At 41.4% G+C, this 13,714-nt stretch overlaps 1 long non-coding RNA gene across 1 annotated transcript in view; it reads left to right on the top strand.

Moving 5' to 3' along the window:
• The first annotated feature begins 104 nt into the window (after positions 1-104).
• Positions 105-13,714, top strand: part of LOC133553272 (uncharacterized) — a 55,999-nt gene continuing 42,389 nt past the window's right edge. The window contains exons 1-2 of the long non-coding RNA XR_009806884.1: positions 105-349; positions 10,836-11,003. This is a non-coding gene — a long non-coding RNA (uncharacterized LOC133553272). The remainder of the gene's footprint in view (positions 350-10,835; positions 11,004-13,714) is intronic.

Raw genomic sequence — 13,714 nt, 5'->3', positions numbered from 1 at the left:
TATTTGTGTTAATTTCCTTGTCGTATCCTCCTGTTTTCTCAAAGTTTCCGGCATTGTCCCACCCACACAACCATCCGTTTGCTTACATTAAAAAGTGGTGTAGGAGCCATTTTAGGCATCCTTATTTTTGTGTTGGCATTACTTTCTTTTGTCACTAGGTGGCGGGCTTTTTGATTGAGCAGTGCAGGGTTGAAGGCATAAATAGAAGCACAGGTGAGCTGATAAGGGAGGACTCAGGTGTGGGAGCACAAACCGTTCTTACCACCACAACAGCAGACAACAACAGCAGACAACAACAGGCAGGAAAGACAGGAGAACATATGGCACCATGTCACTACAATAATCCATGGTATGTTTCATTCACCCTGCAAGTTAATTAATAAATATGCATTAACTGGATTTCTGACTGGACCTCACTTCAATGTAATGTTTGCTGCTGCGTAGGATCACTCCCTCAAACCTGTTGAGTAGTGTCAATAAATTTGAACATTTAAAGGTGAAGATTGCCACTACAAGTGGTAATAACCAATCTCTTCGATAGCTCTGTTGGTAGAGTGGAGAACTGTAGTTTTTCATGCTGAGTTCCTTAGGGCGCTTGTTCAAATCCAGCTTAAACCCATTACCTTTTTACCATAAATTGATTAACGTGGACCCCGATTTAAACAAGTTGAAAAACTTATTCGGGTGTTACCATTTAGTGGTCAATTGTACGGAATATGTACTGTATTGTGCAATCTACTAATAAAAGTTTCAATCAATCATGTTCACATTATATATTGACTGTCTAAAAAACATAAAAAAATATTTTTATTTAAATTAAGATATAAAATAATCCTAAATGAAATACAATGACTTGGTTTATATTATTGTATATACTAGGTCATAAAATCAGTGTCAGTTGAGTCAGTCCATAGGTTGCCTGTAGGGATTTTTAATGTCCAGCAGATGTCAGTATTTAGTGACACAGTATTGACACAGTATCAATACAGTTTTGCAATGTGTCTAAACGATACATGACGCCTCATCAACCCATCACTATAACGGACCGACCCCAGAACGTGATACTTGGCCCCCACCTCTCATCCACCCGCACGCTGAGCATTGGCTCCCCACAGGGTTGTGTGCTGAGCCCCCTCCTCTACTGCCTCTACACCCATGACTGCAGTCCAGCCCACAGTGACAACCTTATCGTCAAGTTCGCTGACATTACCACAGTGGTCGGGCTCATCTCCAGGGGTGACGAGGCTGCCTACAGGGAGGACGTCCTGAAGCTCACGGCCTGGTCTTCGGAGAACAACCTCACTCTCAACACCAGCAAGACCAGAGAGATCATCGTCGACTTCAGGAGGAGCAGCAACGACCCTGCCCCCCTCTACATCAACTGCGAGCGTGTGGAGAGGGTCCACACCTTCAGGTACCTTAGAGTCCACATCTCTAAAGACTTTTCCTGGACAGTCAGCACCACATCAATCATCAAGAAGGCTCAGCAGCGGATACACTTCCTGAGAGTCCTCGGGAAGTACAACCTGAAGCCTGACCTGCTGCTGACGTTCTACCGCTCGTCCATCGAGAGCCTGCTGACCTACTGTATTACAGTATGGTACGGCAGCTGCACTGCAGCAGACAGGGAGAGTCTGCAAAGAGTGGTCAAGACGGCTCAGAAGATCATCGGCCGCCCTCTCCCCTCTCCGATGGACATCTACACTTCCCACTTCCTCAACAGAACCAGTGCCATCATCAAGGCCAACACCCACCCTGGCTCTGACCTGTTCCACCTGCTGCCCTCTGGGAAGCGCTACAGGTGCATTAAAACCAAGACAAACAGGCTAAAGAACAGCTTCTTCCCCAGGGCCATAACAACCCTGAACGGACTGCCCCATTGACCCTCATAACTGCCTTCTCTTCGGTGCAATAACCCATTCCACCCACAACCTTGTTTTTTTCATGTAGATATTCATGTATATATTAATTTCACCCACTGTATAGAGTACATTTGTACAGAGTGTATAGAGTCACATTTTGTACAGAGTGTATAGAGTGTACATTTGCACAGTGTACACTGTACAGAGAGTATAGAGTGTACACTGTTCTCTTCCACACCTTTCTTTGCACTTCTATATTTTTTATATTTTTATGCAAGAAAATAATGTGTAAATACACATTGTTTTCTTGCATGCACACATCGCACTGTATGGAATGGCCTCAATCTTCTTACCCTGCATAATGACAATAAAGCTGATTCTGATTCTGATTCAATACTTACTTTCTTGAAAAAGTTTCTTATGTCCACTTTGCATCCGTTCACGTGTTTGTTCTGCACCGCTGCATGGTTCAAAGCTGCACACCTGCAGGACCGCAAGCAAGGTCGCAGAGAAAATGTGGACTGGATTTTGAGTGATTTGGGCATTTTCTATATGAACAAGTGGAATGAATTGGATACCGACGCGCTAAAGGGGCTCTCTACCTTACGCTATGAAGTGAGGGGAAACTGAGTGAATAATGACAGGTTATATGATTATTTATTTAAACTCACATTCGGGCCTTTTTATAATGAAAATATCGGCATGTATTTGTAAAAAAAAAAGAAAAGAAAAAAATATATAACACCACATTATTTAGGGGGGTTTAAGAATATTTTAGGGGGGCCAGAGCCCCCCAAAATAGTCCTAACAACGCCAAAACTCCTCACCATTCAATGTGCATTACGTGTTACAAGACACTACAATAGACGTCTGTAATCAACTTTGTTAGGGATGTGTTAATACATCATACTGTACACATACACATTCCACATTAAAAGAACACCTCCAGGCAACTGCAACCCTAGACTAACACCCTCACCCCTCCACTTCCCACCTGGCCAGATTGAAATTGATCAAATTGAGATGACTATGTTCACTGCTCGCTGTACATATCCTACCAAGTCAGACCTACACTGTTTCAATGTCCATTTCTCAAATGACATAATTGTTGATGACAACTAAACCCCCCACCCCCCAACCCCCTCCAGATCCCACCCCCCGGATTGTAAATCATGTAAATAATTGAATGTATATACTCTGATGATTAACTTGTGTGATGACTATATCATGCTGATAGTATATATTGATTACATGAATTGATTGACGTGGACCCCGACTTAAACAAGTTGAAAAATGTATTCGGGTGTTACCATTTAGTGGTCAATTGTACGGAATATGTACTGTACTGTGCAATCTACTAATAACAGTCTCAATCAGTCAAACATATTATGGACACATTCAACATATACAGTAAAGGCAAATTCTGTGGACGAAATAAAAACTAAATGCAAAAAAAACAACCGAACAATTGCGCAACATTACAAAAAGATTTAACAATGCAATGTTGAATACAATGACTAGCTATAACATAAAGGACAACATATTGCTCACAAAGACGGCAATTCAGTTTTCAGTGATTCCATCCTGACTCACCCCAATGACCAGTGAGTGATTGTCAGTGAATCATCGTTCATGATTGCTGAGTGACGACGGATGATTCAGTGGGACTCATCGTTCACTTCCGAGTTGGTTGACTTGGTATCTGGAAACCAGTGAGTCGCTGTCACAAAACATGCACCTCGGGATAAGTTTATTGGCAACACTAAATTGGCCTTAGTGTGTGAATGTTCTATGTCTATCTGTGTTGGCCCTGTGATGAGGTGGCTACTTGTCCAGGGTGTACACCGCCTTCCGCCTGAAAGCAGCTGAGATAGGCTCCAGCACCCCCCGCAACCCCTAAAGGGACAAGCGGTAGTGAATGGATGGATGCATGTCAAGCAGATTCAGCTCGGGCAGGAAGTGGCAAGGAGAGTTGATCTGAGGCAAGAAACATTTTTGTTGCTGTATGGGACTAATACATGAATAAAAACACCTTTAAAATAACTGGTACAAGTAAACCACCAATTAGCAGAATAAACCATGCAATACATCTTACATGGTTTATTCTACTAATTGGCTAGCGTTGCAGGGGTGACGACAACCCGCGAGTGCTAATTCAGTCGAAAAAAACTTGGGGATTTTGAACGGTCCGTTCATGACTTGCTACTGAATATTCACAGATAACCGATCTAAGGACATCTCAGCGCACTGTGACTGTAAGGCAGGATTGGGAGAATGCTGTTCTCATATCGCTTCAGTTTAGTTTTATGTGGAGAATACAAAACTGCTATCAAGGTTATTTGACCAAGCACATACAAGTTAATGCAAAGTGGGACTGTTATTTATTTAAGATTCATTGATACATACATTCTACAGTAGAATGCATTCGACCATGTCCCCCGGGAAATCCTTTGGGGAGTGCTCAGAGAGTATGGAGTATTGGACTGTCTGATTGTGGTGGTCCACTCTCGGTATGATCAGTGTCAGAGCTTGGTCAGAGCTAGGTACATACCTTCTGTGACTGAAAGGGTAGTCAGGCACGTGGAGCTCTTCTTCCAAGTGTCCGTCATGTGTCCAACAACCACCGTTCCATCAAGACAGGCATGTTCCCCCGAATGCAAGATTTTGTCAATTTTGTTGAGAGGCGAGTTGATTAATTCCATTGTTTGGATTTTAAAGAGCAGTACAAAAAAAGGCTGCATGAAATTTAAAGGCCTACTGAAACCCACTACTACCGACCACGCAGTCTGATAGTTTATATATCAATGATGAAATATTAACATTGCAACACATGCCAATACGGCCGGTTTAGTTGACTAAATTACAAATTAAAATTTCCCGCGGAGTTTCTTCTTGAAAACGTCGCGGAATGATGACTCGTATGATGACGTGTTTTTGTGACATTTCGGGTTGGAGGGGACATACTAGCTCAGCACCAGTTACGGCTAAACGTCGTCTCTTTCATCGCATAATTACACATTAATTTGGACATCTGTGTTGCTGAATCTTTTGCAATTTGTTCAATTAATAATGGAGACTATAAATCAATCAATCAATCAATCAATGTTTACTTATATAGCCCTAAATCACTAGTGTCTCAAAGTGCTGCACAAACCACAACACAAACCATTACCACATCCTCGGTAGGCCCACATAAGGGCAAGGAAAACTCACACTCAGTGTGACGTCGGTGACAATGATGACTATGAGAACCTTGGAGAGGACAAAAGCAATGGATGTCGAGCGGGTTTAACATGATACTGTGAAAGTTCAATCGATATTGGATCCAACACAGTCGCGAGAGTCCAGTCCAAAGCGGATCCAACACAGCAGCGAGAGTCCCGCTCACAGCGGAGCCAGCAGGAAACCATCCCAGGCGGAGGCGGATCAGCAGCACAGAGATGTCCCCAGCCGATACACAGGCAAGCAGTACATGGCCACCGGATCAGACCGGACCCCCTCCACAAGGGAGAGTGGGTCATAGGAGAAAAAGAAAAGAAACGGCAGATCAACTGGTCTAAAAAGGGAGTCTATTTAAAGGCTAGAGTATACAAATGAGTTTTAAGGTGAGACTTAAAACTTTAAGTCTCACTACTTCTACTGAGGTGGCATCTCGAACTGTTACCGGGAGGGCATTCCAGAGTACTGGAGCCCGAAATGAAAACGCTCTATAGCCCGCAGACTTTTTTTGGGCTTTGGGAATCACTAATAAGCCGGAGTCCTTTGAACGCAGATTTCTTGCCGGGACATATCGTACAATACAATTGCCAAGATAGGATTGAGCTAGACCGTGTAGTATTTTATACGTAAGTAGTAAAACCTTAAAGTCACATCTTAAGTGCACAGGAAGCCAGTGCAGGTGAGCCAGTACAGGCGTAATGTGATCAAACTTTCTTGTTCTTGTCAAAAGTCTAGCAGCCGCATTTTGTACCAACTGTAATCTTTTAATGCTAGACATGGGGAGACCCGAAAATAACACGTTACAGTAGTCGAGGCGAGACGTAACAAACGCATGGATAATGATCTCAGCGTCTTTAGTGGACAGATTGGAGCGAATTTTAGCGATATTGCGGAGATGAAAGAAGGCCGTTTTAGTAACGCTTTTAATGTGTGACTCAAAGGAGAGAGTTGGGTCGAAGATAATACCCAGATTCTTTACCGTGTCACCTTGTTTAATTGTTTGGTTGTCAAATGTTAGAGTTGTATTATTAAGTAGAGGTCGGTGTCTAGCAGGACCGATAATCAGCATTTCCGTTTTTTTGGCGTTGAGTTGCAAAAAGTTAGCGGACATCCATTGTTTAATTTCATTAAGACACGCCTCCAGCTGACTACAATCCGGCGTGTTGGTCAGCTTTAGGGGCATGTAGAGTTGGGTGTCATCAGCATAACAGTGAAAGCTAACACCGTATTTGCGTATGATGTCACCTAGCGGCAGCATGTAGATGCTGAAGAGTGCAGGGCCAAGGACCGAACCCTGGGTAACTTCACACGTTACCTTAACGTAGTCCGAGGTAACATTGTTATGGGAGACGCACTGCATCGTATCAGTAAGATAAGAGTTAAACCAAGACAGGGCTAAGTCTGACATACCAATTCGTGTTTTGATACGTTCTAATAAAATATTATGATCGACGGTATCGAAGGCAGCGCTAAGATCGAGGAGCAGCAACATAGATGACGGATCAGAATCCATCGTTAGCAATAGATCATTAGTCATTTTTGCGAGGGCTGTCTTCGTAGAGTGATTCGCCCTGAAACCGGATTGAAAGGTTTCACATAGATTGTTAGACGCTAAGTGTTCATTTAACTGCTCCGCAACAATTTTTTCGAGGATTTTTGAAATAAAGGGAAGGTGATACACCGGTCGGTAGTTTACCATGAGGTCAGGATCGAGGTTAGGTCTTTTAAGAAGGGGATGAATACCCGCTTTTTTGAATGCTAGGGGAACAGTGCCCGAGGAAAGTGATAAGTTTATAATATTTAGCACTGATGGACCTAATAATACAAAGAGCTCCTTGATAAGTTTCCCAGGAAGAGGGTCAAGTAAACATGTTGTTTGTTTTATTCCATTTACACGTTGTAACAATTCCTCTGTTATTTCCTCAAAATGAGAGAAACTATTTTGGAGGGCAGTATCCGCCGTATATACAATCGTATCTGTGTTAATAGAACCCAGTTGTAGCTGGGACGCATTGTCTTTAATCTCCTTTCTAATGACTTCAATTTTCTTACTAAAGAATTGCATAAAGTCATCAGCTGAGTGGGTTGAGCTACTGGAAGGGGTCCCTTGTTGGGTTAGCGATGCAACCGTACTAAACAAAAATTTAGGATCGTTTTTATTACGGTGGATGAGATTTGAGTAATATTTAGCTTTAGCTAAGGTAAGCATGCGTTTATAAGTTATTAAACCATCACTCCATGCTTGATGGTGCACCTCAAGTTTAGTCGTGCGCCATTTGCGTTCCAGCTTTCTACATAATAATTTCTGAGCTCTAGTTTCTTCAGTAAACCACGGGGTACGCTTTTTTGGAGCCTTTTTTAACTTTAGCGGTGCTATGTCATCAATGGTTTCGCGCAGGGCGTCGTTAAAGTTGTTAGTGAGGTTATCATTAGAGCCCACATAATTTGGGAATGTTGCCATTACTGAGAGCAGTAGGTCAGCAAGAGTTGTTGTGGCCGTATTAATGTTGCGGCTGCTATAGCAGTTATTATTATTATTAGTTTGACGAACATGCGTCTGAACCTCGAATTTTATAAGGCAATGATCCGACAATACTTTAGTATACGGGAGTATCATAATTTTGGAAACGGTGATACCCCTGACAAGTACTAGGTCTATCGTATTACCGTTGCGATGTGTGGGTACATTTATTATTTGTGTAAGACCACAGCTATCAATTATAGTCTGGAGCGCTACGCACGGTGGGTCCAATGGGGTATTCATATGGATATTAAAGTCCCCCATTATGATTATATTATCGGCGTGCGTCACTAGATCAGCAACGAACTCTGAGAATTCATTGATAAAGTCCGAATAGGGCCCTGGGGGGCGCGGTAGATAACAGCCAGGTGTAGAGGCACCGGTGTGACAGACCTCATAGTAAGCACCTCAAACAATTTATATTTATTATTTATGTTAGGACTAAGGTTAAAGTTTTCGTTGTAAATTAGTGCGATCCCCCCACCCCTTTTATGGGGACGGGCAATATGCGCATGTGTGAAGTTAGGAGGACATGCCTCATTTAGCGCAAAAAAGTCGTTTGGTTTAAGCCAGGTTTCGCTGAGACCGATGACGTTAAGATTGTTGTCTCTGATGATATCATTAACTAACAACGTTTTGGGAGACAATGATCTTATGTTTAAAAAACCTATACTATAGGTAGTGGGTTGTTTTAGGGAATTTTTGATCAAATTATCCGTAGTAGCAATATTAATAATGTTGTGTTTATTATGCCCAGTGCATTTAGTATAGTTACGAACATATCTAGGAATTGATACGACGGGAATTTTCCGATTGTTTGTTTGTTGCTTTGATAAACTGCACGCATCATAGTTTGCCACCTCAGTAGAACGCATGTCCAACTCTGAAACAATCAAAGCAGAAAAAACTTGTTCTAATTTAACTGACTCCTTACCCAGACCAGTAGTCTCGCATCTTCCATTTAAATCCGGCTTCAGGATGGAGGAAAGTGGTGTTCTGTGGGGCTTAGCCTTCTGCTTTGTTTTTAGCCCCGCTCGGCATCCGCGTTTCCGATCACACCGCTGGCGTCTGCTCCGTAGACGGCCCCCGTTGCTATTATACTCCCCTGCTTCACAGGCCGCTGGAAAGCGGTGTATTGCAGCTGTCTTCAGCACCGAGACACAGCCGGTGTTTCTTAGTTTGTTGAGAAGCTTTAACACAGAGCGGTCAAGCGAACATGTTTCTCTACGTCAACCAGCATGTTTTTGCATGGGAAAATTGTGATATATATCTTACTGGAGACATCAGTAGATTATTCGTCCTCCTGCAGTACCTGTCAAAAAAGGCAGCTGTGAGCTTGGCTTCTCTCTGAGACACTGGCATGTTCACCGCAGCCATCCGACCTCGAGGTATGTCTTTACAATCTCACTAAAATACTATTAAAACAACAAGCAGATAAGGGATCTTCCAGAATTATCCTAGTAAATGTGTCTAATTACATCTGAAACGCTCACACTGCCGCCGCCCACAGCCGTCGCTTTTTATTTTATTCAGTTATTTTTTTTCTAGTCCTTCACTATCAATATCCACAGCCACAAATCTTTCATCCTCGCTCAAATTAATGGGGAAATTGTTGTTTTCTCGGTCCGAATAGCTCTTTTTGTTGGAGGCTCCCATTATAAACAATGTGAGGATGTGAGGAGCCCTCACACGGGTGACTTCTGGTAAAGGCAAGGCTTTTTTATTCAGCAAAAACATGGCAATATCGCGAAATGATCAAGTATGACACATAGAATGGACCTGGTATCCCCGTTTAAATAAGAAAATCTAGTTTCAGTAGGCCTTTAAGAGCAAACAAAACAAAGAAGCAAGCAAGAGCGATAAGGGAGAGGAAAAGGCATTGTCCGCATTTGATGAGTGTCAAGGCTATTTGCCGTCTCTTTATTAGTTTCGTAAGCCAACTTCCTTCGACTTTGTTTTCAAGGTGGAAATTAGAAAAAATATATCCCCAATCTTTTTTTCCCCATGAGCCACGATTCTCGCTGTTAATGATGCCGCACGTTTGAGCCACGTTTTGAACATGTTAAGAGAAAAAAAACAAAAACTTAAGCACAGAGTCTTGTATTCAGCCATGTAAATAAGCTATTCAGAGTCCAGCAAAACCCCCAATGCATTGCGGTTCCGCGTCACAATATCATGCCCTATTTAAACGAGGTCGTTCCTTGGTCTCAAGAAGCTGCCCTCAGTAATTCACACGTTCCCTGAACCCTACAGGAAATGAGTTCTGTGGTTGTTTTAGTTAAAAACTGGTCTTTTGAGGACACCAGTGAGTGTTGGCACCTGCATGCTGATTTACTGGCACCCTGCCGTGTGATCTAGAACATGTGGAAATTTCCACCTGATGGTTTATGAGCGATTGACGGTGTGCGTGTGTTGTTATTAAAAAGGTTTTGCCTTCATGTGCTTTGTCAGCTTGCAGGTTTATGTTGTCTCTAACGATCATCTTAAATGTCTCCCTCTAGAAAACAGATGTTCTTGATTATCAACGTATTGTTCCCAAACAAAGTAAGCAATTATTCCTGTGGGCTTTGATGCGTCGGTATGATCTCTGGATGAGCTCACTAATGGTAATCGTTCTTGTCAAAGAGTTGAACTTGAAATGCTTTCTCTTTGCGACCAGGATGCTCTGACTGTCCTCTTTGGACTCGTCAGAGCTACACAACTCTGCCCTCCCCTCGTCCTAGCAACCGGAAAATAGCTCGTCACGACTGAAGATGTCAGAACCTATCACTATGGAAACAAGGCTCCCCAAAGATGTCGGGGGATTGAATGTTAATCTCCTGTGCATTCAGATTTTCAGAAAAAGCTTTTTTATGTTAACTTGAATCTTTGTTTATGCGTTCGTGTTCGCGTTCGTCTGCCATAAGATAATTGTCTTGCACTTCAGGATGGTCCCTGTGGATCCGTTTGAAAAAGAAATAAAATCATCCTTAGAAGTGATTGACTGAGCACCTGCATGTCATAAACTGTGCAGCATAAGCAAGACCTGTAGGTGGCACTGGTGTTAGCTTCTGAAAGGATACCAGCAAAAGTGTTAACACATATCAACTGACATAAAACCATATGAACATTTTGTAGAAATATTATTCTGCCCTTCTTAGATCCATAAACTGATTTGCCATTGAACATGTTTCGTTATTGCACAATAAAAACATGTAAGACTACATTTTCTTACGTCTGCTGTCTGGTTACAGAGATGGTCAGAGCTGCTCAGAAGATCGTGTGGAGCAGCCTCCTGCACCATCACCACACACATTCTTGTCAGCAGATGCAGGAAGAAGGTTTCCAACAACACTGCACAACCTCTCTTTGATCCTGTCCACATGGAACACCACCAGACTGAGGACCAACTTCTTTCAGATGTAAGACTGCTGATTGCTGATGGTGCCCTGTAGCTGTAGATACCAATCTCACCCACCTAGACCCCATTCCTGAAGGAGGGACACTTAATTTACACACATGTGCTAAACTGGGCTTTTATTTCTTTTGGTTTGCTGTGATAGGCGCCAGCGCCCCCCGCGACCCCGAAAGGGAATAAGCGGTAGAAAATGGATGGATGGATGGGTTTGCTGTCATTATTTTTACATGTCATTTCCACTACAGGACCACAGTCTATTCTATTCTATAACATATTCCAAATAATCTGTTATCTATAACTTAGTCTCTTTCTCTATACGTATATCCCATTCTATTTTAATTATTTTGTACATATCGTTTTTGTGGGAATCATTGGCCTAAATCTGGAACCTCGGGTACAAAATTTGGTGGCATTTCATGAGTCTTTGACAGTAAAGTCCCTTGAAAATGTAAAATTCCTGAAAATGTGTAAATTTTTGGAAAGTAAAAAATGGTGGCATTTCAGGAATGAACTGAACATTTTGAAAGTTGAATGTTTCGAATCAAATGTAAAATATGGAAGAAAGCGGAAGAAAAACAGCATAATAAAAAGCTATTTCAGTAGAAAGAATACTAAAAAAACAAACTGAAATGCTAACAATGCGCTTGCCAGATAGCATCACGTACCAAACTATATGTCTAAGGTGTATACCTGCAAATACATTAAAAAAGCTAGCATGCTGAAGTACCAAAATATGAGGTCTATAGCTGCAAAATTAGCTAAAAAAGTACCATACTGACAATTGACTAATATTAGCAAAGAATTTCATTCACACATGTAGTACTATATTAAACATATTAGTCCATCCTTTTATTACGCTCACTTTCTCCAAACATATTTTGAATCATATTTCATTATTGACATGTGTGTTGCAAATTTATTATTTAAAGGGGAATATTATCACAATTTCAGAAAGGTTAAAACCAATAAAAATCAGTTCCCAGTTGCTTATTTTATTTTTTGAAGTTTTTAAAAAAATTTTACCCATCATGGAATATCCCGAAAAAAAGGCTTTAAAGTGCCTGATTTTCGCTATCTGTAAATCCACTGTCCATTTTCCTGTGACGTCACATAGTGATGGCAATAGAAACAAACATGGCTGATAGCCAAGCAAGATATAGCGACGATAGCTCGGATTCAGACTCTGATTTCAGCGGCTTAAGCGATTCAACAGATTACGCATGTATTGAGACGGATGGTTGGAGTGTGGAGGCAGATAGTAAAAACGAAATTGAAGAAGAAACTGAAGCTATTGAGCAAATAGCTATTGAAGCTATTCGGCTATCGCCTTCCAACCAATGATTGCATCTTTTGACCAGACCACTGGAGCAACTTAAATCCGTCGATTTATTTCCATCCGGCTGGATGCAAATATAGCTACAAATGTTCATACAGCTAGCCTAAATAGCATGTTAGCATCGATTAGCTGGCAGTCATGCCGGGACCAAATATGTCTGATTAGCACATAAGTCAAAAACATCTACAAAACTCACCTTTTTGATTTCGTTGACTTTATCGTTGGAAATGCATCTGCTTTGAGTATCGCAGGATATCCGCACATTCTTGCCATCTCTGTGCCATGTCTGTCGTAGCATCGCCGGTAAAATGTGCAGACCAAATGATCGGGACTTTCGCATCTTTTGACACTGGTGCAACTTAAATCCGTCGATTGGTATGTGTTTGTTTGGCATTAAATGTGGGTGGAGGGAAAGGTTGGATGAAAATATAGCTACAAATGAGGCATAACGATGCAATATGTACATAGCATGTTAGCATCGATTTGTATGCCATGCTAATCAATGCACACTCCATGTAAATCAACTTGAATCCGTCCCTGATCATGTTGTTACACCCTCCGACAACACACCGACGAGGCATGATGTCTCCAAGGTACGGTAAACAGTCGAAAAAACGGAAAATAACAGAGCTAATTTGACTTTTGTGTGTAATGTGTTTGAGAAAATGGTGGATTGCTTCCCATTGTGACATCACGGGTGAAAGGTCATCGCTCCGACAGTGACCAATTGAAAGGCATTTAGATCGCCAAATTCACCCTTTTAGAGTTCGGAAATCGGTTAAAAAAACATATGGTCTTTTTTCTGCAACATCAAGGTATATATTGACGCTTACATAGGTCTGGTGATAATGTTCCCCTTTAAAAATAATTCCCACATTTCCAGACATTCCATATTTTCCAGGGTTTAATTTTGTGTTCAAAATGAATCTCAAATGTTTAAATATTCCCAATTTCTCAAAACATTTAAGATATTCCGATTGTTTTTGACATTCCATTTAAACATTTTTTATTAGATCAAGAACTAAACTATTTTAAGTATTTTAAGTGTTGCATTGATACATTAAGGGAAACACATTTTAGTAGGATGGGGCTCCAAATAAAATCTGCATTTGGGCCTATTTGTAGCTTAGGAGTGGCCCTGCATTATGTGCAAACAATTATTCTGTGATTAAGTTTTCTCAAAAATAGCAAAGCTGAACGCGTTACCATAATTCCTGCTAGACAATAATCCGTTTGGTTTGATCAGATTGCTATATACCTGGAAAGATTAGAGACAATATTGCTGGTAACAAAAAAAAAAAATCATTTTACTGTATCAGACAGTGTGTTGCATGAACTTCCCCTTTGTTTTTTGTTTTTTTAAAAAGATGCCTTCATGA

Source organism: Nerophis ophidion, linkage group LG05 (genome assembly GCF_033978795.1).
Source record: "Nerophis ophidion isolate RoL-2023_Sa linkage group LG05, RoL_Noph_v1.0, whole genome shotgun sequence".
Lineage (NCBI taxonomy): Eukaryota > Metazoa > Chordata > Actinopteri > Syngnathiformes > Syngnathidae > Nerophis > Nerophis ophidion.
Note: the sequence above shows the minus strand (reverse complement) of the source record. Positions and strands in the feature narration are given on the sequence as shown.